This window comes from Balaenoptera borealis (genome assembly GCF_965194805.1).
Source record: "Balaenoptera borealis genome assembly, chromosome: 16".
In the NCBI taxonomy this organism is placed as follows: Eukaryota; Metazoa; Chordata; class Mammalia; order Artiodactyla; family Balaenopteridae; genus Balaenoptera; species Balaenoptera borealis.
The window spans coordinates 47801413-47829318 of record NC_138872.1 but is presented as its reverse complement, the minus strand read 5'-3'; the positions used below and the strand labels follow the sequence as shown (position 1 = coordinate 47829318).

Below are 27906 nucleotides of genomic sequence, written 5' to 3'. Positions count from 1 at the left end.
CTGACCGCCCTGGCAATAGTGTTCTGAGATCCATCACAACATCTGGGCCAGGACAGTGCTTGCCCCAGGCTGCTTCCAGGTACGCTAAGTAGTCCTGGAAGACCTGGGATTCCTCTAACCAGTGACTTTGATTTGAGGTCTCCCTGACAGCCAAACTCTTAGAACTTAGACTTACACTTAGAACATAGACTGCCACCTAAGACACTTTTACATCCCGAGCTGTCTACAATATTCCCCTGAGTCTGGTAACCCCCATCTAGCTCTGCAGTCAAGCAGAAAATCGCCCTTTGTAGTCTTTGCTGATTCTGCAGAACTGTAGGGGTTGGTCAGAGTGGCATCTTGAAAAGCTTGCGATTACGAGTGTGATTAAGAGTTTGGAATTTGGAGTCATACTGTTGGGACTGAATCCCATCTCTGCCACTTGCTACCTGTATGACATTGAACACATTACTGAAATTTTGTGTGCCTCGGTTTCCTTGTCTGTCAAGTGGGTTAATAGTTTTTGCCTTGTGGGATCATTGTGACAGTTACATGAATGAATACATGTAAAGCACTTAGAACGGCACCAGGTGTATCATAAATATTCAGTAAAGGTGACCTCTGACTATGCTCTTGCCCAGGCAATATCTTTCTCCTAAATGCACTTCCTGCAGGGCCCGGCCCAAGCCCTTCCTCTCCAGGCTGTTGTCCCTTCGTGCCGCCGGCCCATCAACTCCCCTTCACCCAGACATTGGTCTTCATCTCAGAACCTTGCTCTGGATCCCATTCTGCTTTTCTTCCCCACTTTGCACATGTTCTTCTGGGTCGCCCAGCTCGCCTGTGGGCACGGGGCACACACATGCACTCCTATATTTCTGTCTTCCACGCAGCGCCTGATGCACGGCAGGCTCATATTAACCAAGGACCAGCTCACACTGTCGGATCAGGAAAGCGCGGTCTGTGGCTCTGAGGCCCCTTGGGATGCCTTGTGGATTCTGATTAAACTTCCTCCAACTCTGCAGCTGTCTGTGACCTGGCTTCTGTTGACCCCCGTGGATCCTTGACTTGGATCTCTCTGCTAAGAACACCGAGACCGATAATGAAGGCTGAGGCTGAATCCCTAGGAGTGTTCAAGGAAGATCAAATGATCCCCTAGGTTAGCATCCAACAACCCAAACTGAAATTTGCTGGGGGCATGTGCGTGTGCACGAGTGTGTGTGTGTGTGTGTGTGTGTGTGTGTGTGTGTGTGTGTTTTGATTAGTGAATCCTCTCATTTGCTCATCATCCAAGCCATAATCCCTTTTTTAAGCCATAATCTTTTAAGCTTTAATCTCACAGATTATGTGGTCTTTAGCTTCATCTTTGAACAGACCTCTGTGGGATAGAGGATCTTTCCCACCAGGGGGTTTAATTCCTTTTCCAGTTGGTTTTATTATTGTTTGGTGTAGTTTGGTTTATGTTTGGGTTTTGTCTCATTGTTTTAAAAAAATCTATCAGGGAGAGATGAAATCAAGGAGAGTCTAGACATTTTAAATGAATTAATGGCATGCTATCACCAGTCGTATTTTCTCAAGCAGACACCCACCAAGACGGAGTTCTGGGAACAAGATGTTTTTAGGGATCAGTAGCTATGAAGGGAAGGGGGAGGGAGATGAAGTCTGCCTGCAGTGCAGGTTCTCCGAAGCCTCGGCCGACCTGGCAAAGAGCTCTGGAACAAACACGGCCCACTTTGTACACCGCGTGTCTCTCAGTCAGTGGACGAGTGCCACCCAGGAAGGCCGTGACCTAGGGCAAGGCTGCTGTCTGCAGCTGAGGCAGATCCAGCCCAGGGGAGCTGCCAGCTGGAGGCCACCGGATGACCTCACCCTGGAGCTGGGCAGCAGGTCCTTCCGACCCTCTGGACAGAGTCACGCAGGACCTCTGAGAATCCACACGCACCTGGTCAGGGGACAGCATGGTAGGGAAGGTGGGGTGAGTTCTCGGCAACATTTTAGCAAGTGCCGTGACCCCCCAGTTCTCAGGCCCACTGTCCATTCTGCAACGGCTGGCCTAGATCTGCCCACTGTGCCACCCAAACAGCAGGCACTTGAGCTAGGAATGGAGTTGCTCTGTTCGAATCACCCTAAGAAAACGGGTTCCAGGAAGTGTGTGATTATTCAGAGGGTACTGGAAGGCCTAGGAGCTGTGGAGGAGTTTTGATCAATCTGTGCTGAGCCCCATCCATAAGGAGGCCAGCACCCCTCCAGCATGGCAGTCCCCCTGAAGACTGCTTCAGCCAAGTTGCCCAAACCTGGTTCTGTCCCAGGTGCTGCTTATGTAGCTTAGAACTCCCTCCCGGGCCTCTTCAAGGAATGAGAGGAAGGAGAAAGCAAACCACCTCTGCAGGTGCCTCAAGCTCCCCATTGGGTGGGAGATCTATGGATCTGTCACCTGCTGTTTCATTCATCCGACATTTACTGAGTGCCTGCTCGTGGTGGACCGCGCAGGGGAAGCCGATGTCCTCGTGGGCCTAGCAGCGGGGGAAACGTCTGGGCCGCCCATCACCACTCTGGATTGCATGCGGGTCAGGTGGACGTGGCCCCAGCCCACAGAGCTTAGAGTCTTAATGGGACAAAGCTCCAAATGAAGCTGATGTCAGGGGCTCCTCTAGAGCAGATCCTTTGTGCCACTTCATCCGGACTCCATCCTCTGATGCGGTGTGGGCATCTAGACCGTGCCAGTGCATCTGGGCCTGCACACCCATGGGCACTTCTGAGTTTCCAGAGATGCTGGGACAGAAGCCCCCGGGACTGTGGCAACCAAACGTCCAGGTCCTTCTTCCCGCTGCGCTCACCACCAGCCAGCAAGGAACATAAGCGGCCCCCGGTCTCAAAGCTGCGGGACTCTTGAGATGTCCAGTGGGGCCCGCTTCGTGCCTGAGGTCTTTTCTTCTCTCCATGGACGCCATCCACAACGTTTGTTTCTGGCAGATCCGGGAGGACAAATGGGGGTGGAAACCTACTGTTCTAACCAAGCCTTACTGTGGGGGGCGGTTCGGGGTCCCCTCCGAGGTCAGAGCCAGGGGTTGTCCAGGGCGGGGGGTAGGGTGCGGGGGTCTGCCAGCCAAGGTCTAAATCACAAACCACCCGCATGCCCACATACTCTCAGCACCACCGCCGGGCCGGGACACTTTCTGCCTGTGTCACAGCAACAGCTGTATAAAGAGAGATTTAATCAAAAGAGCGGTGGTGCCCCAGGGGACTGTTCGGTCCCCGGTTCAGCTGAGGCTTCAGGTTACATAACTGCCAGGGTAATGAAGGCTGGGAAGCTCCGAGGGGCCATGGGATTTTTCTTTTTGATCTCGAACTTCCAAGCCAGATCCCAGGGAGCTTTAAGTCTCCCGTCGTCCTATTTTAAATAATCTCCTTTCAGGTGTTCTTTTTTCCTGCCTCACTTGGATTGGCTTCTTCTTCTAGCATTTGCACTGAGCATTCTCCTTGAAATGTGCAAGGGAGGAGGGCCAACCTGTCTTAAAATGCATTAGTTGCTGCAGGGGGCTGGCGGAGGCAACTGGGAAGAGGGTCACTGATGGAGACCCCCAAGGAATGCTCTCCCCGTTTCCAGCCCCGCGAGTGGGCTGGGTAAGAATGCCCACCAGAGGCAGGCTGCCTGGGTCCAGATTCCAGTGTCACCACTGCATTCGTTTGCTGGGGCCACCATAACAAAGCACTGCAGGCTGGGGGCCTTAAACAGCTGAAATTGATTTTCTCACAGTTCTGCAGGCTGAAAGTCCAAGATCAAGGTGTCTCAGAGCTGGTTTCTTCAAGGCCTCTTTGGCTTGGAGATGGCCGTCTGTCTTCTGCATCTTCACATGGTCTTCCCTCTGTGCGTGTCTGTGTCCTAATTTCTTCTTAGACGGACACCAGTCATATTGGATTAGCGCCCATTCACATGACCTCATTTTACTTTCATCACCTCTTTAAAGGCCCTAACTCCAAATTCAGTCACGTTCTGAGGTCCTGGGGGTTAGAGCTAAAACACGTGAATTTGGGGGACACAATTCAGCTCATAACAACCATGTACGAACTAGGTGATCTTAAGCAAGTAATTTTTATGCTTCTGTGCCTCTGTTTCTTCATCTGAAAAATGGGCACAGTGATCACGCCAGCCTCATGGGGTTTTTGTGAGGATTAACTGAGTTAATAACTCATGAATTATGTATGAATTAGAACAGTGTCAGGAATTGTTATTTCGGGGGGAAGCAGAGCGAATTCTAAAGGCACAGCCTTTTCACTCTAGAGATCCATTGGGAAGAGACATGACCAGCTCCATCCTCAGATAATGGAAAGGGTCTGTGGTCAGTTATTTTTACTGTTTGAGAGTACCGAGTGGTTCCAGTTCCTCCAAACCAAAGTGTAAAGCCATGGCAGATGGACCCCCGGGACAGCACTCCTGCCCACCTGCAGTGGCTCAACATGTGGCAGCAAATCCCTTTACTTTTCTCCCATCAAAAAATAGAGTCTGCAAATAGCATTATTTCATTCTTTTTCATGACTGGGTAATATTCCACTGTATATATGTACCACATCTTCTTTAATGCCATTTGCAGCAGCATGGATGGACCTAGAGATTGTCATACTGAGTGAAGTAAGTCAGATAAAGACAAATATCGTATGATATCGCTTATATGCAGAATCTAAAAAAAAAAAATGATACAAATGAAATTATTTACAAAACAGAAATAGACTCACAGACTTAGAGAACTGAACTTATGTTTACCAGGGGGAAGTGTGGGGGGAAAGGATAGTTAGGGAGTTTGGGATTGACATGTACACACTGCTATATTTAAAATAGATAACCAACAAGGACCTACTGTATAGCACAGGGAACTCTGCTCAATATTCTGTAACAACCTAAAAGGGAAAAGAACTTGGAAAAGAATAGATACATGTATATGTATAACTGAATCGCTTTGCTGTACACCTGAAACTATCACAACGTTGTTAATCAGCTCTATTCCAATGTAAAATTAAAAGCTAAAAAAAAAAAATAGTCTGGTTACCTTCTCCTTGACTGTGGGCTTGCTGGTGCTTCCCTTCCAGCAAACACAGCGAGGCAGAGGTGACGTTGCATGGCTTCCCAGATGGGTCCAGAAAGGCAGTAGGGCTTTCACCCGGCTCTCTCTCGGTTTCTCGGGACATGGACCTTTGGAGTCCTGAGCCACCGTGAAAGAAACCAGCTACCCTGAAGCTGCCATGCTGGAGAGATGATCCAAGGTTAGAGAGAGCTGCCCAAGGAGCCCCAGATTTCCTGCCCCAGCTGTTTGAATGTGTCCAGCCCAGAAGCCAGACATGAGAATAAGCAATCCTATTTCATATGACTCCAGCCCCCGCCCCGATCCTCAAGCCACCGCAACCGATGCCCACTAGAGCAGAGACAAGTGGTCACCGTGGACCCACGGGGTCTGTGAACATGGGTGTGGTTGGCTTATGGCACCACATTATGGAGTAACCTGTTACACAACTGACTAAGCTGGAGCCCCAACTTAGCTGAAATCCAGCCACTTCTGGCAGGCTTTGTGGGGTGCTTCTCCCGGCTGCAGCCCCTCCCTTGGAGCACTGGGGTGTAGATCTATGATAAAGAGCTCTACAACCTGTTAATGTTTGTGTTGTGTTGAGTTTATTGAGAACTGGCAGAAGGAACTTTTGTTTACCAGCCATGACTGTTGGTCTTAAAAAACCAGTTCTCATTATAGCTTGTCTTGGGAGTAATAAATTATGGGTGCAAATTAAATGATAGCAAGGGAAAATCTTAACTGATTGGAAGGTTGATCAAGAAGGAAAACACAGAGGGTGGGGAATATCTATGGTTTTAGGACACTTTACTCTGAAGGAAAAAAATCACTTAGGACCCACCAAAAGGTCACAAAGGCCCGCCCCCTCTCCCCCCAAAAGGCCCTCCTTTGCATTTTCAGAGGAACTAGACCACTTTTTCCCCCTGGTTGACTCACTCCGTAATCCCCAACCTTAACTCAGTAACTGGGAGTTTCACCAAAATCTGCCTCACCTGAGGGTCTCCCAGCCCATCCAAGCTATAATCCTGCAAAGCCTCCCCACGTCACCTCAACTCCTTAGCAGATCATTTTATCATCAGGGCAGCTTCCAGCATGTTAGAAATAAGAATAAATGGTGATTCCTTTCCCTTTGGGATAAAAGAAGGGATGAATTGAGGATGCTTAAGAGTCTGTGTGCTGGCAGTCCTCTTTGGGGGAGAAGCTTGATGAGATAATGATCGCACTTCAGCATCTCAAGTTCAAAGCTCTTTCAAACCAGTACGTTCTGCAGCGCTCTATAATGGGAAACCTTATAGATGGTGAGAGATTAGGCATTCTTGAGGGAAAGAGATGGGAAGAATAAGAACTGATATCACCAGAACATTAGCTGTTTGATGTTACAGCTTGACCACGGGCTGAAGTTCACCGGGCTGGGGGTGGGGGGGAAGGCAGCTGCAGGTCCACCCCAGCTGTCATCGGATGTCACTGGGATGCCCAGCACATTGATGGGGGAAAGCAGATGAGACACCCCCCCCCCCGCTGGCACATTACTGGGTCTTCTGTCTTGTTTTGGCAGAGCAGCTGGATGGGTAGTTCATTCACTCCTTACCTGAGAAATGAGGCTTGAGCTTCTGTCCTGGGTGAGAGATGAGAAAGGAGAGTGAGGAGGGAAGGTGAAGGAAGCTGCAGCTCTGGCCTCATTCTGAGCCCGCTTTGCAAAGACAGACAGAGAGAGGTAGAGAAGGCTGGGCTTCCAGCTCTCATCGCACCTGCCAGAGTAAATGCTGCCAAAGCCCAAAGACATTTTTCAAGGGCCCTACCTTAGTTTCCTGCAGAATAAAATATCACTGGCCTTGAAAAGGTCTCTTACTTGAAAAATAAAACTTTCTGTGCTGCCAGTCTCTTTCTGGTTTGGGTTTGATTTGAAGTGTGTCTTTCAGATTTTCTGTTCTCTTTCTTCAGTGGCCATTTGAGAGTTCGTTTTCCAGAGTCTTCACCCTCAGGAATTCCCTGAAGTTCCAGTGGTTAGGACTTGGTGCTTTCACTGCCGGGACCGGGCTTTGATCCCTGATTGAGGAACTAATATCACTCAGTGCAGCCAAATTAAAAAAAAAAAAAAAAGTCTTCACCCTCACAGTCTGGAGGTAACAAAAGAAGACAAATAACATATTTTCGAACAACCCCCCAAAATTCCACCAAACTTCCTGTCCTTAAGAGTGCCTCTTGATTGACATCTGTCCAGTTGTGGCTTTCTCTGTTCTGACAGCAGTCCTGCAAGGATGCTTAACTGGATTTCCAAAGGTTGACATTATCAACCCAATAGATTCAAAATAGGTGCATTTCCCCTATATCTCTTAGCTTCTTAAATAGTTAGCCCCACTCACCCCCTCAACAGTACCCCTTAGCTCTTAAACCTCACTTCCTCAGGCTGTGTTTATGGACAGAGGGCTTTGTATTGTTTTGTTTAACTAAGGCTACTTCATATTGTTCACCCCATAAGGAACTGGATCTTGACATTCTTTTTCAGAAAGTTGTTGTCCTGGACCAGTTGCCCAGTGTTGGTCCTGGTCCCTCCAGGAGTAATACCTAATTCCCAAACGTGGAGTGAAGTGTTCCTTTTTGTAGGACTTCTATCCCTTAGGTATGTCCCAAGTGTCTATTTACTTCTAAACCAGTGTTTCTCAAATTTTAATGTGCACGTGGATGCCTGGGGGTGTAGTTAACATGCAGCTTCTGACTCAGGAGGTCTGGGGTGGGGCCTGAGGTTCAGCATTTCTAGTCGGCTCTTGGTTGGTGCTGCTGCTGGTACTGTTTCCCAAACCACACTCAAGAACAAGGCTGTAACTTCATTCTTTTACATGTAGCTATCCAGTTTTCCCAGCACCACTTATTGAAGAGGCTGTCTTTTCTCCATTGTGTATGCTTGCCTCCTTTATCAAAGATAAGGTGACCATATGTGTGTGGGTTTATCTCTGGGCTTTCTATCCTGTTCCATTGATCTGTATTTCTGTTTTTGTGCCAGTACCATACTGTCTTGATTACTGTAGCTTTGTAATATAGTCTGAAGTCAGGGAGCCTGATTCCTCCAGCTCCGTTTTTCTTTCTCAAGATTGCTTTGGGTATTTGGGGTCTTTTGTGTTTCCATACAAATTGTGAAATTTTTTGTTCTAGTTCTGTGAAAAATGCCATTGGTAGTTTGATAGGATTGTATTGAATCTGTAGATTGCTTTGGGTAGTATAGTCATTTTCACAATGTTGATTCTTCCAATCCAAGAACAGGGTATATCTCTCCATCTCTTTGCATCGTCTTTAATTTCTTGCATCAGTGTCTTATAGTTTCCTAACAGCATACACAAAAATAAACTCAAAATGTATGAAAGACCTAAATGTAAGGCCAGCCACTATAAAACTCTTAGAGGAAAACATAGGCAGAACACTTTATGACATGAATCACAGCAAGATCCTTTTGAACCCACCTCCTAAAGAAATGGAAATAAAAACAAAAATAAACAGATGGGACCTAATGAAACTTAAAAGCTTTTTCACAGCAAAGGAAACCATAAATAAGACAAAAAGACAACCCTTAGAATGGGAGAAAATATTGCAAATGAAGCAACTGACAGAGGATTAATCTCCAAAATATACAAGCAGCTCATGCAGCTCAATATCAAAAAAACAAACAACCCAATCCAAAGATGGGCAGAAAACCTAAATAGACATTTCTCCAAAGAAGATATACAGATTGCCAAAAAACACGTGAAAGGATGCTCAACATCACTAATCATTAGAGAAATGCAAATCAAAACTACAGTGAGGTATCACCTCACACCGGTCAGAATGGCCATTATCAAAAAAATCTACAAACAATAAATGCTGGAGTGGGTGTGGAGAAAAGGGAACCCTCTTGCCCTGTTGGTGGGAATGTAAATTGATACAGCCACTATGGAGAACAGTATGGAGGTTCCTTAAAAAACTAAAAATAGAACTACCATATGACCCAGCAATCCCACTACTGGGCATATACCCTGAGAAAACCATAATTCAAAAAGAGTTATGTACCAAAATGTTCATTGCAGCACTATTTACAATAGCCAGGTAATGGAAGCAACCTAAGTGTCCATCGACAGATGAATGGATAAAGAAGGTGTGGCACATACATACAATTGAATGTTACTCAGCCATAAAAAGAAACGAAATTGAGCTATTTGTAATGAGGTGGATGGACCTAGAGTCTGTCATAGAGAGTGAAGTAAGTCAGAAAGAGAAAAACAAATACCACAGACTAACACATATATATGGAATCTAAAAAAAAAAAAAAAAAAAAGGTTCTGATGAACCTCGGGGCAGGACAGGAAGAAAGACACAGACGTAGAGAATGGACTTGAGGACATGGGGAGGGTAAAGGGTAAGCTGGGACTAAGTGAGAGAGTGGCATGGACGTATATACACTACCAAATGTAAAACAGATAGCTAGTGGAAAGCAGCCGCATAGCACAGGGAGATCAGCTCGGTGCTTTGTGACCACCCAGAGGGGTGGGATAGGGAAGGTGGGAGGGAGACACCAAAGGGAGGGGATATGGGGATAGATGTATACGTATAGCTGATTCACTTTGTTATACGGCAGAAACTAACACAATTGTAAAGCAATTATACTCCAATAAAGATGTTAAAAAAAAGAAGAGCAAGGTTGTAGGGCATTTCCCATCTTCTGCTCTGTCTGTCTTGCCCAGCACCACCCGCTCCACCCCCTTTCCTTCAGAAACCCTCCTCTCTGCTAGTCTTCTCCTGCCGGATCATTACCATGAGGCACTGAAGCCCAGAAATGCCACATCTCCTTGTTGCAAATGCAGACTTCTCACTTTCATCAGGCATCAAGCATCCGTGCAGCCCCTTTCTTGCGTCAACATCAGGGAAGATGCACTAAGGTGCTGGGTCCCAGGCACCTCTCCTTAGGGAGCTCCTGCGGAGTTCCTGCTGTGCACTTGCAAGGTCAAGGGCACAGAGAGAGAACCAGATGAGAAAGCAGGAAGGGTTCGGGACTGCACTGGGCCAGTGCCACCAGCCTTCAGGAACTTGAGAAGAGCAGTTGGACTGGATGCGGGCTGGGGCGCTGGGGCTGGATGCTGAGAAGATGCCTCAAGCGGCAGGTGAGATGGAAAGTGAACACAGACCCACTGGAGGGATGAGATGGGCCGAGAGGAGGCTGGCCTGCTGACGGCTGAACGTCGACCAGGCTTCAGAGGATGCCAAACGGGGAACCTGAGACAGTGTGTCTGGGTAACGTCCAGGGTCTGTGAGTGAGCTGGTACCAGTGCCTGGAGAGAGCTCTCTGCTTGTCCTGAAACACAGCCACAATGCACACCCTTGAGGAAGCGTTTCCGATCTGAAAGAGCTGAGAAATGAAAACCCGTTTGAGGGAGCGGGGTCCAGAACATTCTCACTCTCATTCTTGACGTCTGTGTAGACACCACACTTTTGGCGCAACTGGGGAATAGAGTCTCTGAAAGCCGACATCACATTCCAAACATGCTGTGCTATTTTCCAACCCAGGAGCATAAAGATGAGCTCACTGTAAGTTTTCTGGGGGGCTTGGGGGTTAGGTTTGCTTTCTTTTTTAAACAAGAGAATCTACCAGAGGCACTGAGTTGAGTTCCGAGTCTTCGTCCACCAAGAGAAAGGGGTTCCCATCAGCAGCATGGGCTGTGCGCTCTGTGCTCTGGGGAACTTGCCCCGGAGGCTTGAAAACCACAGGCCCATTTCGCTCTCGTCCATTTGATTTTGATGGCAGCAACTCTCATGCCCTAAAACCTTTCTCAAAAAGCGTGGTTCTTGGCACTAGAAATTTAACTTTTAACTTTCTGTGCTGACTGCCAGGCTCGGTGTGCTCAGCTCTGAAGCAGGAGCTGCAGGAGAGGCAGCAAGCCCATGGCCCCCTTTGCCGAGGCTGAGCCTATCAGTAGGCTCCCTTTTTCTCATTAATTAATTAATTAATTAATTAATTAATTAATTTTTGGCTGCGTTGGGTCTTTGTTGCTGCACGCGGGCTTTCTCTAGTTGCGGCGCGGGGGCTACTCTTCTTTGCGATGTGCAGGCTTCTCATTGCGGTGGCTTCTCTTGTTGTGGAGCACAGGCTCTAGGCGCACGGGCTTCAGTAGTTGTGGCACGTGGGCTCAGTAGCTGTGGCTCACGGGCTCTAGAGTGCAGGCTCAGTAGTTGCGGCGCACGGGCTTAGTTGCTGTGCGGCATGTGGGATCTTCCTGGACCAGGGCTCGACCCCATGTACCCTGCATTGGCAGGTGGATTCTTAACCACTGCACCACCAGGGAAGTCCTAGGTTCCCATTTTTAACGAGTAATATTCATTAAAGGTTCACGATGTCCTGGGGTTGGTCAGCACACTGCCCTCTAGAATTGTGCTGTCCAGGATAACAGCCACTAGCCACATTTAAAATTTAACTTAATTTAAATTTAAAATTCAGTTCCTCAGCCATACCAGTTCCATTTCCGGTGCTCACGAACCGCTCGTGGATAGCAGTGACCATATTGGACAGTGAAGATTCTAGACTGTTTCCGTCATCACAGAATGTTCTGTGGGACAGCTGCTCTAGGACTTCTGCACACACATTGCCTCGATACCCCGTGCTGGATGGAAAATGGGCCTATCCAAACGTGAGCCGAATATCTGGGGAAGAAGAGCGAGTATGTGCCTAAGAAGAGAGGCCACACCTGGATCAACCCAGGTGGGCTGAGCTACCTACCAGGTGCAGACCCTGCTGGCCAGTCACATTCCTGTGTTTTGGGAGAAAGACAGCGCTGAAAGGTTTACTTAATTCTCCACAAAAGCACCCCCCCTTTTTAATTTTTATTTATTTTATTGAAGTATTGTTGATTTACAGTGTTATGTTAATTTCTACTGTACAGCAAAGTGATTCAGTTATACATATAGATACATTCTTTTTAAAATATTCTTTTCCATTATGGTTTATCACAGGATACTGAATATAGTTCCCTGTGCTATAAAGTAGGACCTTGTTGTTTATCCATTCTATAGATTACAGTTTGCATCTGCTAACCCCAAACTCCCCAAAACCCCTTTTTCTGAACTAACTTAACAGCTCTTTCTCTTGTCAGGAGGCAGGACATAGACCTCCCTAAAAAGAGCCAATGCCTCAGGAAGTCTTTTCGGGCTTCACCTGCTATTATTTTTCTTCAAGAACTTACTTGCTTTGACTAGGTGCCTCCAGCTCTTGTTTTGAGGCCTCTTTACCTGGCATCTGCCTTTCCACCCGTCCCTACTCTCTGATGCATTGATAGGACTCTGCTCGGTTGATCTTGCCTTAACCTCTGAAGAGCTTTTTCTAAACTTGCTCAGTGACTGCTATGCAGTCCGTGGGTCCAGAATCCTGGAACCCAGGCCTAGAATGGTGCCTCACTTATCTGGGAAGGAGGTTGACACAGACATATTGGCTGTGTCAAAGTAAAGCTGTGTGTTTGAGTCAGCTATTGCTGTGTAACAAGCAGCCCCTAAATCTCAGTTGTATGCAACAGTAAGCATTTATTCTCACATATCTGTTCATTCTGGGGCCACGATTGAGACAGCAGCAGCTACTCAAAGGAAGGTCTTCTCATGGTGATGGCAGAAGTATAATAGGGCAAGAAAAATATGCCAGACCTCTGAATTCTAGGCTCAGAACTGGTGAACCGTCACTTCTGATCTCATTCCAATGTCCAAAGGACTTGGAAAGTACATTCCACCTTTTATAGGAAGAATTGCAAAGTTATGTGAAATGGGGTGTTGCTCCAGAGTGAAGAATCGGGGTCAATAATTCAGTCTGAGAGACTATGCTAGACCATTTATCCAGATCTTAGAAAGAGAAAGTGAGCTCATACTCACTCTATCCTGATTCAGTGTATGAGTTCTGGATAATGTCCATTCTCTATTGCTGTGTAACAAACTATACAAAAAGTTACAACCATTGTATATAGTTCATAATTCTGTGGGTCAGCCATTAGAGTTCAGGTCAGTGAGATGCTCCTTCTGGTCTGGGCTGCTCTCAGCTGCGTTTGTTTAATGTCTCAGGCTGGGAAGGCTGCACCTCACATTCTCCAGCAGGCTAGCCCCGGCTTGCTGGTGGAAGCGTTCCCACTGAGAGCCAAGCTCAAGGCCTCTAAGGACCTAGGCTTGGAACTGGCACCCCAGCACGTCTGCTGCATCCAGTGGCACAACAAATCAGACCAGATTCTGGGGATGGAGGAGGGAATAGAGTCCACCTCTTGATGGGAAGAGCTTCAAATAATCTAGGGTCATATTTGCAGTTTACTAGATAGATCCAGGATATATATTCCACAATTGGAAATAAAAATATAAGGCTTGGTCCCCATCCAAAGTTTACCATATAAAGTCAACCTGAGGAGCGAAAAGTACAAGTGCAGGTAGAATTCAGAGAAAGATGTGTCTCTTTCCTCAATTTCTCCCTATGCAGTAGGGGCGTCACTGCATGCCCTGTCTTACTTGGTGAGTCAACATTTAAAAGCATTTGACATTATATAATATACTATGATGGCAGCCAGTCATTATTAATCCAACATCACTCCAGGAACAATTCACTGGGTCTCATCCAAGACGATTTCCCTGAAAGTCCAGCCTCAGCCAGTACCACCTGTCAGGTCTTTTCTAAGGGTTGGAGTTGCAGCTGCTCATAACAGCTGTCAACAACAGCTGCAACAGTAACACTAAACTACAAGTTACTACACTTTCATTTTTTCTAGGAGGCCAAGTGACTACAAACATATATTGTGTCCTTTATCCCAACAGGAGTATATTTATTCAGGAACAGTTGGCATGCAAGTAGTAACTCCTTAAATTATATATCTTTACCATGGAATCCCAGTTTTCCTTTTCATCCCACCAAGAGTTTTAATGCAACACTCTCTTACTTCAGATATTTTTAATCTCTTCATCTGGTTCATATTTCTTTTGGATTGACCTTCCTCCATATTTGCTGGATTCTATTTTTCTTCCTATTTATCTGTGGGACTAGTTTGTTCACTTTCCATACTTTAGCCCACCATAGCTTTGTAGGGTGTTGATGAATTTGTTTTAGTAACAGTTATTATTTTTGATACTACTTGGATTTATAAAATAGTTCAACTTAGTAATAGTCACTTAGTCCAATAAAAATCCATCGGAATTCAGAATGAAAGGTAAATTAATGTTTCTTGAGTGCCAACTATATCCAAACTCCACAGTAAGCCTTGACACTATCCTGTTCATCCTCATGTCAGTCCTAAAAGAGGAGGGTTGTTATTTTCACGTTTCAGCTGAGAGAACTAAGGCTCAGAACAGTGAGCCTTTCCTAAATTCTCGGAAAAGAGTAAAGAAGAGCAAGAATATTATTTATGTCACTTTTCCTGATGACAAAGTTGTGACATAAGTGAGACATAGAGTAAGTCAGAAGTTCCAATTTTTTCTCAAAACCATCCACTTTTGTACTTTGTTCATCATAGGTGATGAAAGATGGGTGTTTAATTGAACAGAACCAAATCCATCTTTAGGGTACCAGTGTAATTTATGTCAAGAGGAAGTGATTAGTTTTTGGTCTTACCCTCCTGGGTTCTGATTATGTCTTCCCAGGGAAATGTAAGAGACATGAAGCTGAAGTAATTAGTGCATCCTTGTGAACTGTCAATGCCAGCACTTTATATACTCTACATAAAACCTGAAAACTTTACATAAAATTACTCTGGGAGTCTTGCTCCACCCACAAGTATTCTAATCACCAGGCATCAGGAGGAAGAATAAACAATATTGATGTAGAGGGAAAAAATTAGCTTCCAAGGCCTGTCTTCCAATTCTGACAAGGCTTTGCTTATTTCACTTACTAACAACATGCCTATTTGATCCTTCTCCCTCCCACCCGCCTTTCAAAATGAATACGGGCTGTCACGAAGAGCCAGTTGAATACAGAGAAAAGATCATATAGAAGGTCTTAGGGGAGATCGTAGAGAAGAACTTGGATCCCAAACTCCTAACTGGGGACTCTTCCTACAAGGTTATACAACCAGGAAATGCCTGACCCACTGGAGACCTTCAGGTCGACCAGGAGTGAAGCCCATTAGAGCCATTCAAACTCCCTTGTTACCTGCAAGGCAAGGGTAAGCTGGGACAGTGTCAGTGTTGGAGTCTGAGTGCAACAGGCATTTAGGGAAGGCCCAAGGACATGAAGGCACTCACATGGGGTCCCTTCTACTGAAGGATGAAGATACCTGTTCCTGTTCTTTCTAAGAAGCAGTACAGTTGCACACAATCCACTCTTCCCAGTCACCATCTCCTCATTTTTCCATGTAAAAATATTGTTATTCTGTTACGTCTGGATTTTCTGCTTTGTGAGACTACCTCTCCCACTGTCACCATAGCATCTCTACCTTGCAAGATTTGGGCTTTTTGGAAGAGGAGAGATTCCTTTACAGGCAGACCTCAGAGATTTTCAGGGTTCAGTTCCAGACCACTGCAATAAGGGGAATATCACAATAAAGTAAGTCAGGAAATTTTTGGTTTCCCAGTGCATATATAAAAGTTATGTTTACTATACTGTAGTCGATAGGTGTGCAATAGCATTATGTCTAAAAAACGGTGTACATACGTTAATTTGAAAATGATGCTGTTGGGGAAATGGCACCAATAGCCTTGCTCAACGCAGGGTTGCCACAAACCTTCAATTTGTAAAAATCACAATATCTGCAAAGCACAATAGAAAAGTTCAATAAAACGAGGTACGCCTGTACTTAGTTTCAGCACTCATAGGCTTAACATGATTTTTGACCTTTCTGCTTTTAGAAACCTCAAGGTCACTTATACCTTTTACGGACATAAAGGAATCCTGACTCTTGTGTTTACGAGGCAGATGGGCTGAGGATGGATGAAAAGGCACAGAATGAAAACTATTCAATATTCTTGGGGGAGGAGGATTATGATAAAATAGATAAAGGAACCACACACTGTAAGATACAAGGAAGAGAAGACTGAGTCATTCCTGACCAATATTATTTTAATCGTTCCACTACGTTAGTCAGCAGTGGAAGGAACCCCACAGTGCCTTCCCTTGAGAAGAATGTTCAGTTGAGTGATTTGCGAGATATTTATCTGCCACAGTCATTGAACAAGTGTAAACACTGGGTAATGATAAGAGAGACAGGATTTCGTAAGCAGACATGGATTAGAACAGGTAGCAGCAAATTTGAAGTAACTTTAAAGGAAATTTTAATTAGCTGCCAAGTTGAACAGATACCTTAAGGAAATACCTGCAAAAGTGGAAACGCTCGTATCATTGATGAGTAGAGAAAGCATCAGAGTGACAGTAGCAAGACAGTGGAATAGGAAGCCCAAGGCACTCCTTCCCCCATGGAGACACCAACTTAACAACAGTAATATGGACCAGGCACCCCTTCCCCTGTGGAGACACCAACTTAACAACAATAATATGGACCGGAAACCCCTTCCCCCATGGAGACACCAACTTAACAACAATAATATGGACCGGAAACCCCTTCCCCCATGGAGACACCAACTTAACAACAATAATATGGACCGGAAACCCCTGCCCCCATGGAGACACCAACTTAACAACAATAATATGGACCGGAAACCCCTTCCCCCATGGAGACACCAACTTAACAACAATAATATGGACCGGAAACCCCTTCCCCCATGGAGACACCAACTTAACAACAATAATGTGGACCAGGCACCCCTTCCTCTATGGAGACACCAACTTAACAACTATATATGGTGTATGAACCATATATTGCCTTTGTGAGAACTTCAAAAGCCAGTTGAAAGGTCACAGCACCCCAGGTGAGTGCAATGCCAAAAAGAGGTGCATTGGGGCAGGTAGGACAGTCCATTGCACTTACCTGCCATACTCCATCCCCCTCCAGTGCGGTGCATCATGATCAGGAGAAAACTCCCAACTCACCGCCCCTCCCTCTGGAGGGAAGAGAAAGGTGGAACCTGTGTCCAGTGTTCTGGCTTTTTAGGGTGCTGCCCGAGGGACCAATTTCTGTCTTACCTGACTCAGATCACCGACAGGGAAAGCAGTAGCGACCTTGGATGCCTGGGGGGCCACTGAGAAGGAAGGTGAACCCCCTGACTTACCACAGCACCAGAGAGATTGCAGCATCACACACAGACACCAAGCGGAGTTCCTGAGTAGAAACAGGCACATTTCTTCAGCTGGGAACGTACACATGCAAGCCTAGAGAAGATGCAACCCCAGAAAAGTTTTGAGAAACCTATAGAATCTCTCGCTGGGCTGCTTGGTGACGATTTTTCCCTGTGTCGAAACAATCTGTAAAGACTGGGAGAAGTGGCTATTTTTTTCAGATGCCCAACTCTCAACAGAAGATCAAAAGGCACACAAAGAAACAGGGAAACATGGTCAAATCAAAGGACTGAAAAATAAACTCCAGAGCCTGACCCTAAAGAAATGGAGACCTATGAATTGTCTGACAAAAAATTCAAGGTAACTATCACAAAGATACTCAATGAGCTAAAAGAGAAAACAGATAACTAAATGAAATCAGGTAAATAATAGATGAACAAAAGGAGAATATCAACAAAGAGAGAGAAACTATTAAAAAAGAACCAAACAGAAATTCTGTAGCCGAAGAATAATGTAACTGAATGGAAGAGTTCATTCAATTCACAGGAATGTTTAGAATAAGCCAAAATACAGCAACTCTCCTCTTTTTTAAAATTACATTTTAAATTTTATAGCATCCTAAGGCCTCTTGCCTCTCCTTCTGTCCCATTTTGACAATCAGGAAGAGCAGAGGAAATAAATGTGGTAGAAACATCATTCTGTGTACTTTCGCATCCGTGGGATTTGTGGAGAGGGAGGGTAGGTTGAAATTATGGGCTTAAAGAAGGATTTTGCAATTATCTTTCATTCCGTTATAATTACTAAGCCTCTCTGTGGGCAACGCAGGGACTGTTTGACCACACTTTAGTCTCAGAATTCAGTGTTACAGCATTCTTGAGGACCAAGAATGGGTCCCGAGTTTCTGTAAATTTGGACTCTACGTACTGCCCAGTCCACACAGCCCAACCCTCAGCCGTGCTAAGGCTTCTCTGTGCGTCAGCAGGAAATCATGCAGGAGTTAAAAGCATGAGCACGGGTGAGCCTGGAGAACATTATGCTGAGTGACATAAGCCAGACACAAAAGGACAGATGTCGTATGATCCCACTTACATGAAGTACCCGGAGGAGTCAAATTCACAGGGAACAAGTAGAAGGGCGGTTGCCAAGAGCTGGGGGAGGGAATGAGGAGTGAATATTTAATGGGTACCGAGTGTTGGTTTGAGAAGATGAAAAAGTTCTGAAGGTGGATGGTGGTGATGGTCTCACAACATTGTTTTTTTTTACTCTTTCAGTGACTTTAAATTGATAGTCTATTCATTTACAAAATTCACTTGTCCCGTTCATTTGCTTAATAGCTAGGATTCAACGTGTTAAAGATTTGATTTACCCAAGTGGAAAAAAAGACTAAGTAAGCATTTTTAAGCGCCGTTTCCGAAGAATATGCCCCATGTTTCAAAATTATTGTTTGTGCCTTTAAATGACAATACTAACATCCTACTAATGACCACATTATTCACTAATGCCACTGAACTATACACTGAAAAGTGGTGAAGATGATAATTCTTATGTCACGTATATTTAACTGCAAAAAAAAGAGTTAAAAAAAATACAAGCAACATGGGCTTCAGACTCTGTCAAATGTGGACCTAAGTCTGCCACTTTCAGCCACGGACCTCGGGCGGGTCCCTCTGCTGTTCTAACCTTTGTTTGCCTCTCTGTAAAATGGGAGTGACCACAGGCAACCACACAGGATTGTTGGGAGAGATGGAGGGTGAGACAGGTTCATTAAAGACACCCACTCCCCAGGCACTGCCTCGGGTACAGGGCTTTGGGACCCCAGCTGGCCTAAGGAAAGCAGGACATTTTTATGTCAGGAAAAGAATTTGAAGCACACTCTGATTTGAACCCTTGCTGGGCGTGGAATCGGTCGAGGTCAGGGCCGCCTGGCACCTGGCACATCGAGGTTCATGCTAGGACGAGTGTATTAGTTTCCTACCACCACTATCACAAAGTACCACAAACTTAGGGACTTCAAACAACACAGATTGATCTTCTGACAGGTCTGGAAGTCAGAAGTCTAAAGTTAGAGCGTCAGTAGGTCTGTGTTTCTTCTGGAAGCTACAGGGGAGAATCCAATGCCTTGTCTTTTTCAGCTTCTAGAGGCACCTGCATTCCTTGGCTCTGCCCCTTCCTTGTATCACTCCAGCCTCTTGCTCTGTCATCATGTCTCTCACTACTCTCTCTGACCCTCCTCATTCCCTTTTCTTGGGGCCCTCGTAATTACTTTGGACCCAACCAGGTAATCCAGGAAAATCTCCCTGTCTCAAGATCCATGATTTGACACCTGCAAAGTCCCTTTTAGCATGGAAGCTAATACATCCTCAGGTTCTGGGAAGCTGACATGGACGTCTCTGTGGGCCATTGTTCGGCCGCCACCCCAGGCAGTCTGTTTTTTCAGGAGACCATCAAACAGCCCCTTACGTTGCCCCTGAGCCCAGCGCAAAGGGTGAAGAGCAGGACGGCTCTGGGCACGCTGTCCTAGACAGTCTTTTTTTTTTTTTTTTTTTTTTTTATTTATTTATTTATTTTTTAAACATCTTTATTGAAGTATAATTGCTTCACAATGGTGTGTTAGTTTCTGCTTTATAACAAAGTGAATCAGCTACAGATATAGACAGTCTTTTAAAAACGCTCAGCCTGGTCCTGGAACTTCTTGCGTTGTTTGGATTTGACAGCCGGGCCGGGTAGACTCTACCTGCCACGTGGGAGTTTGTCTTCCCTGGGCGTTGTAAGCTCCTGCAAGATAGGGGCCCGCCTTCCATTTTATTTTTATTACTTGAGGCAAAAAGAGTCTTTTATATAATGCTTACAAGCCTGGGCTTTGGAGTCTGTCCGCTGGCTCCACGACTGGTTGCACAAGCTTAGCAGGTGACCGTGATCCTCGGTTTTCCACATCTGTAAAATGCAGACAACATCATGTAGCATTGCATGTGTCAGCCGGGGCTGCCTTAGCAAAGTACCACAGACCGGGGGGCTTAGACAACAGAAATGTATTTTCTTACACGTCTGGAAGCTAAAAGTCTGAGATGCAGGTGTTGGCAGGGTTGATTTATTCTGAGGTCTTTCCTGCTGTGTCTTCACGTGGTCCCCCCTCTGGATTTCCTTTTTCTTTTCTTCTTCTTTTTTTGGCCACGCTGCGAGGCATGCAGGATCTTAGTTTCCCAACCAGGGATGGAACCCATGACCCCTGCGGATTCTTAACCCCTGGACCGCCGGGGAATTCCCCAGATTCCCTCTTCTTATAAGACACCAATCACATGGCATTAGAGCCCGCCCTAGGAACCTCATTTTAACTGAATTACCTCTTTAAAGGCCCTATCCCCAAATACAGTCCCATGCTGAGGTCCTGGGAATTAGGGCTACAAAATGTGAATTTGTCGGGCGAGACACGACTCAGCCCATGACAACCACCCGCCTTCAAGAGCTGCGTGGGAACGAAATGCACTAAAGCCTGTAGAGAAGAGTCATTAGGATGGTGCCTGGCGCTTGTAAATATTCAGTGAACGGCTACTGCTGCTGCTATTCTTTCTCAAGGAAGTTAGCCAGCACTCCCTCCCACCCCTTTCTATATCTGCTATAAAATAGTTCACATGTTTATAAGAGGAAAAAAAGCCTCCCGTGCCTTCCGTTTCCTTTGGAGTTCCCTACTCAGCGTTTATTTTTATGCTCATGGCCGGGCCTAAGTACTGAGTTGCTGCCAGTCAAAAGGGATGTGTGTTGTTTGCTCCACGGTAATGGAATTTATATGCTGTAAAAGGAAGCTGCTTATCTCTTTGAAATGTTCATTATCAAGGCATGCCTGAGTCACCTTCTTCAGTGCAGCAATGCTGGCTTTGATTTTCACAGACCACTTTTGGTTGGCTCATGCCCTTTCACTGCCGGGATCTAGAGTTTTGTCCTTCATAGAAGAATTGAGAAAATGAGTCTCGCATTGACAGATCCCTGTCGCCCAGCTGGCACCAGGAACTCTGCTGGGGAGACTCTTGGCCCTCTAAGGAGGAAATGAAGGGCTTTGCACTAGGTGGATACAGATACTCACCTGTATCAAAAGACTTGTGCCAGAATAGTCAGAGCAGCTTTAATCATCACACGTCAAAACATCCCAAATATCCATCGACAAGTCAGTCGATAAACAAATGGAATAATGATCAACGATAAAAAGGAACAAATTACTGATACACACAACATAGACGAAGCTCAGAAATATGCTGAGTGAAAAGAAGCAGATGCAAAAATGCACACAGTGTGTGATTTCACTTATACAAAGTTCTAGAACTGTGAAAACTAAACTATGGTGATCGAAACCAGATCAACGATCGACTAGGTGGTGATTGGCTGGAAGGGGGATAGGAGATGCTTCTGTGGGTGACAGAAATGTTCTGTGTCCTGACCGGGGCAGCGGGGGGGGGGGGGTGGTTACATGGACATACATATTTGTTTATAACTCGTTCAGCTGTACATTTTAAATGGATGCATTTTATTGCTTGTAAATGAAACTTCAATTTTGTTCTTTAAAAAGCAATCAACAAATAAAACAACATCCAACCAAATAGAAGAAAAGTAATCTCATCAATTTCACAGCCCATGAAATTAGAAAAAGAGACATTTGACTACATTTTTTGTATTTGCGCATATGTTTATCTCACAGGCACAGGCTATTTCTAATTCACTGATGGCTGTGGAATGTGCCCATTTTTGAGCAGAGGATCTGTCTCTTTATCTGGTTGGTTCTCAGGAGGGATGCTTACCTCCCCTGTCTACATGCTTGTGGAAGTAAAGGTGTGATGCACAGAGGGAGTGAATCCATCATTTCCCCGACACCAAGAATAGTCTAGAAACTTTCATGAGTTTCTACAGGACAGAAATCAGATGCGATTGTTTTGATCCAGAGCAGGGAAAACTTCCATCCAGAGCACCTGTAGGAAGGGATGAAGGTGGAGATGGGTGCACTTGAGGGATGTCCTGGGTCCTGGAGGAGATCTCAGAGCTTCCAGCACAGAATCAGAGGGTGTGGCGTGTGAGTCGGGTGGTGGGGAAGGAGTTATCAGGGTCATTCATCAAAGGACCCTGTTTGCGCCTCGGACATCTATTGCTCTGTAACCAGCCACCCAAATTAGTAGTGTGAAATAACAACCATTTAATTCTCAGTAAGTCTGTGCTCCGGGAACTTGGAGAGATCCCAGGAGGGATGGCTTGTCTCCGTTCCACAGTGTCTAGGGGAACACTGGAAATACTAGGGATATGCAGTGTCACTGGAAATGCTGTACTGGCTGGAGGTGACCTGAATGGCTGGGATCATCTGGAAGATTCCTGGACGGGGGTGACTTGAGGCTGGGCTCAGCTCGAACCGTCACCTGGAGCACCTGCCTGTGGCCCACCCCCCCCAACGTGGCTGGGGCCTCCTCACACCATGGCAGCTCCAGGGCCTCAGATGACTCTCCCGGCAGCTCAGGGCTCTGAAAATAAAGCAGACACTCTAGGGCCTCTTGTGACCTATCCACTTCCGTTGTACTCTGTTGGTCAGAAAGCCACAAGCCCACCTGGATTCACAAGGAGGGATCGTAGAGCTCCAACTCCTGATGAGAGGCGTGTCCAAGAACTTGTGACCATGTTTGAAAACCACCCTAACTCTAAAACAAGTGAATCAGTTGGCCCTTTCCCATCTCCATCAACTGACTACTGGCTTTCCCAAGGCAGAACCAGAAAAATGGTCTTTAAAGCAGGGGAAGATCTGTCTAGGGAGACTTGTGACTTCTGCTACAGGAGTTTGTGACTGAGAATGCCGTCTGAGCTAACACTGCACCTGTACCATGTCCAGAATTACAGACGACTCATCAAGTAAGTAGTCAGGTACACACACTCAGGTATTACATCCCCTCTTTGGGGCCCTACAACACTGACCACACACCCTAAAGGGAAGCTTGCCTACCTGCACACCCTATGTACCTTCACAGAGCTAGCAATCAGCTCTCCCATTTAGAGGACCTGGGGGAAGTAGACCCATTCACCTGCAAAGAAGACTCAGGCTAGTTGTTATATGACTCAGCTGTTAGTTCATATGTATGATCAAGCCTCCAAAGACCATCAGGCATTTGAGTATCTTTCCCAAAGGAAGGATCAAACTGGATAAACAGAACAGCTGTCCACCAAGAAACTAAAGATAATTCAGGTGACAGAAATGAACTTTAAAAAATGTAATTCGTATCCTTATGAGTTTCACAAGGATATTGAAGCCATAAAACCAGAACAGGCTGGTATTTAAAAGGTGTGGGGTTAGGCAATCAATAAAAAGGTAAAAAGAAATTGTTTTTAAAAACTTTTTTTAAGATTTTGCACTTTTTTTTCTTTTACATTATGGTTTATCACAAGACATTGAATGTAATTCCCTGTGCTATACAGAAGGACCTTGTTGTTTATCTATTTTACATATAGTAGTTTGTATCTACTAATCCCAAACTCCTAATTTATCCCTCCCCCCTTGTTTTTAAAAATTTCAATGTGATTTCCAAATGTTAAGAATATGAAAAGGACTAAAATAATAAAATTGACATACTGCTGACCAGAACAGACTTGAGAGGAATCATTCAGAGTAGGAAGAAAAAGTGACGGGAAATATGATAGAAAAATTAAGAAACATGGAAGATCAATCTGGGGGCTCCAGTATGAAATTTAACTGGAGTTCCAGAAGAAGAGAGAGCAGAAATTGGAGGAGAGGACGTCAACAAATATACAATAGTAGGAAATTTCCTCTCAACAGAAGGAAAACATACATCCACATATTGAACGAGCTGACACAGTGGCAGACACAAAGAGTGAAAGTAAACTTGTACTTAGCAACATCTGCATGAAATGTTGAAACATCCGGCCAAAGATCCTAAAATTTTCAGAAAGGAAATAGGTCATGTACAAAGGAATGGAATTGGACTAACTTCAGACTCCAATTGGCAACACTGAATGCCAGAAGACAACAGAACTATACTTTGAATGTTAGGAAAGATAATGAGTTTGGACTGAAAATTCTATAGTTAGCTAAACAAACAATCAAATGGGAGATAAAATAAAAATATTTTCTAGCAAAAGCTTCAGAATTTTACCTCTCACTTAACCTTTTTTAGGAAGCTGCTTAAGAATGTGCTCCAGCAAAATAAGGGTAAAATCTAAAAAAGAAGTTGGCAAAATTAACACAGCAGTCCAATGAAAAGAAATCCTAATCCAGCTGAGCAAGCAAGTCTAAAAAGGAAATGCTCCAAATTTTCAAAGAAAGAGGGTTCTAAGGTCTCCAAGAAGATGAATGGAATTAATTGCAAGTCATATAAAAAAATGTAAGTGTCTTCACATGCTGGTAATATGGGGAAGAAGGCACATGTTGAGTCTCCCAGCAAGGAAAGAAATACAGTTTCCAACTCCAAGACAAAAAATCTATGCAAGAAATGTACTGTGAATATATAGTGCAAACTTAAAATATGGAATAGTTGTTTTTTAAGGATGATGTTTAAGGTAATAGATTCTCCTTTATCTTGACTAAAGAACATTATCTTTGGAATGGCAAGTGGGTCGTGGCATTGACCCACAAGAAAAGATTACGTTCTGAGCACACTATTTGAGTGGGAATATTCACTTACTAGTAGTAATAATGTGACTGCTATTTATTGTTTTTCTACATTTAGACTCAACCTTTAGATAAAACATAGACAACTAAAAGATGGTGATAGACTAGAATGTAAATGTTTTTAATGTTGACAACGTCAAAATCGAGTTATACCTGAGAGAAGTTTAGAACGCAGAAGGTGGGATGAGGAGGTGGCTGAAGGGGGGGATGTGAACGCTCTTGCTCTACCTAATATGGAATGAAGAAGTACTTCCAAAAGCTAATGGAATGTGAAATAGAGGAAAAATCCTTCAGAGATATATTAGCGCAAATAATAATAATATGCCTTTCAAATATTAAGAGAATAAGGGGGTGTAAGGAAAGATATAAATAAGTTAATCTTTACTTTTCGTAGTGGGATTCAATAGATGATATCTAAAATGGATAAATCTAGAAAGAGCTATTATGATCCTTTTATTTGTCATTAGGAAATAAGAACAAAACAACTAAAAATGAAAATAATTAATAGTGTACACTGCTGGCAAGAAGGAGGGGTGAAGAAGCTGTTTTTCCTTGTAGACCCTTAAGTACTTATCTAATTTTTTTGTGCAATTTAATTTTCTTAATATGGAGATAAAGTCATTAAGATAACCCGGAGAAGAACTAACTCAAGTGTACAGGAGAGGAGGAGGAGGAACAAGGGAGAAGAGAAACACCAAGAGTAGCTGTCTCTTATTATATAGGCTTTAATCAGAGTTCTAAACCTGTTACATAGATCAATGCATTTGATCCTCATAATAACCGTGGAGGGGGTTGCTGTTATTAGCCCCATTTTGAAGATGGTAAAGCTGAGGCACAGACGTAATAGCTTGCCCACAGTCGTATGCCTGGAAGTGTAGGAGCTGGGATTTGAGCTCAGAGACTCTGGCCAGGGGTCCTGGTCTTCACCATCTGCCCTACTGCTTTTCTCGTGTTTCATAGTGAGAGGTCAATAGAAACCAATATATAGAGGTAGAAGCAAATTAGTTGGTATTAGTTTTGTGACACCTAAAATAACCCAAAGCAGAAATGTTTAGAATGGTTACCTCTGGGGAGTGAGACGGGGGTGAAGGGCAAGGGCAGGCAGAAGATTTTTATTTTCACGCACAGTCAGTTGTACTGCTTGATTTTTTTAAACCATAATCATCACTTTTATATTTGAAAGTTTATCTTACACAAGACCTACAAATTTTAGTGGATTATTAATTGCAAATCAGATAGAAATAGGAAGAAGTTTATGAAAACAGTGTATGACCCTTCTGTCTCCCAAGATTGGAAGTAATTTGTATAAATGTGCATGACTTAGGCAACCAAATGCACCCTTAGGAAATTTGATTTAAACATTTTGGGACTTCCCTGGCGGACCAGTGGTTAAGACTTTGCCTTCCACTGCAGGGGGTGTGGGTTTGATCCCTGCTGAGGGAGCTAAGATCCCACATGCCTCGGGACCAAAAAACCAAAATGAAACGTGAAACAGAAGCAATATAGTAACAAATTCAATAAAGACTTTAAAAACGGTCCACATCAAAAAAAATTTTTTTAAGTAAACATTTTATTAAGTATTTGTTTCATTTGAAGGGAACTATATTAAAACTTTCTTGCTAATACTTCGATCCAACTTTAAGGCTCCAGACAATGATTAGACTTTATCAGTCTTGTGACTTAGTAAAAGTGAAGCTATGTGACCTTTGAGACCAGCTCATAAGAGGCTATGCAGCTTCTGCCTGTTCTCTTGGGACACTTACATTTGGAGCCCAGAGCCCTCATTTAAGTGGTCTAACTGCCCCGAGGCTGCCACACTGTGAGGAAGCCCCAGCCACAGGGAGAGACCACTGGCAGGTTAGGCCAGTAGCCCTAGCTGGGAACCCAGTTGACAGCCAACATCAGCCACGAGCCCCGCCAGTGACAAAACTTCCGATGATTCCAGCCCGCCGCCTTTGAGTCTTTCCAGCTGAAAGTGACACCCAGCAATTCCACACTTCTTGTTTTATCCTGATGTGACTCTCAAAGTAAATTTTTATTCTAAATCTAAAAGAGATATTAAAACAGATCTACTTTATAAGCAGACTGATGGATGGCAACACTGCTAGGGTGTGGGCTCTGAAATATTCATAAGGAATAGGTAAAATCTATTGTTATCTCTCAAAATCGCATACACATAGGTGGGGTTTCCTTCTGCGTTGTGTGGGACAGGGGATGCCTGGTAGTTTCTCATTTCTGATTATCTGGACATCCTGCAGCCTGACAGGTGGTAGCAGGATGGGGCAGTGGTCTCAGCCCCTGCTGGATGTTAGGAATCACCTGGGAAGCTTTGAAAAATCCCAGTGGCCCAGCCAGAGCCTGGCGCAGCTAACTCAGCATCTCGGGGGGGTGGGACCCGGGCATGAGTGTTTCCTAAAGCTTCCAGGTGATTCCACTGTGCAGCCACAGTTGAGAGTCTGATTCAGAAGGCCTGGGGTGGGTCCAGGACTCTATTATCAAACAGACCCAGGTCATTCTTATGATCAGCTAAGTTGAATAATCCCTGGCAAAGGGGTAACTGTGTGGACTCCACAGGTATTCAGACCTGGTTCAAGGTGTGGCTCAGTCACTTTCAAACTCTGACCCTTGGGCAGGTTATGTAACCTTGCTTAGCCTTGGTTGACTCATCTGTAAAATGTCAAGAGTAAAAGATTGGAAGGAAAAAGGCAGGTAACGTGCTTGGTGCAGCATTTGGCACATAAGAACCAACTTTTAAGTGTTGGCTGTTAAGGAAGGGGCTCCATCGTGGGCCATGACCTCCTGGGAAACAGCCCAATACCGGGTCCCTGAAGGCCCCAAATCGTCCAGAGAGGCTTTTTCTTTCCTGGGAACGAGACAGGGCGCTCCAGGTAAAGCCACTCTTTGTTCCTAATGCCTCCATGGACGACCTTCCTCTCACCCCGGAATCTTAGGGTCTTCTCAGACATTTTTGCGTGGATCCTTGCACACTGCTGAGGGGCTGGTGTGGGTAACAAGGGTCATTCCAGGTGGAGAGTGAAGTGAGGATGTGAGCACAGGCCGTGTGCTGGGAAGAGTCGGGGCACGGA

The 27906-nt window shown here is 44.9% G+C and overlaps 1 protein-coding gene and 1 long non-coding RNA gene across 6 annotated transcripts in view; one reads left to right on the top strand and one right to left on the bottom strand.

The window, feature by feature from the left end:
* The window catches only part of SLC24A3 (solute carrier family 24 member 3), a 470474-nt gene that overhangs the window by 370682 nt on the left and 71886 nt on the right, over nt 1-27906 (top strand). The gene's annotated exons all lie outside the window — the stretch shown is intronic.
* Nucleotides 737-27906, bottom strand: LOC309613092. Of its 2 annotated transcripts, XR_014235524.1 has the most exons (4): nt 20214-27906; nt 20022-20106; nt 18262-18320; nt 737-6648 (listed from the first exon to the last, which is right to left on the bottom strand). It is a non-coding gene; the product is annotated as an uncharacterized lncRNA (long non-coding RNA). The 2 variants fall into 2 exon arrangements; XR_014235523.1 differs by having other exon boundaries at nt 18262-20106.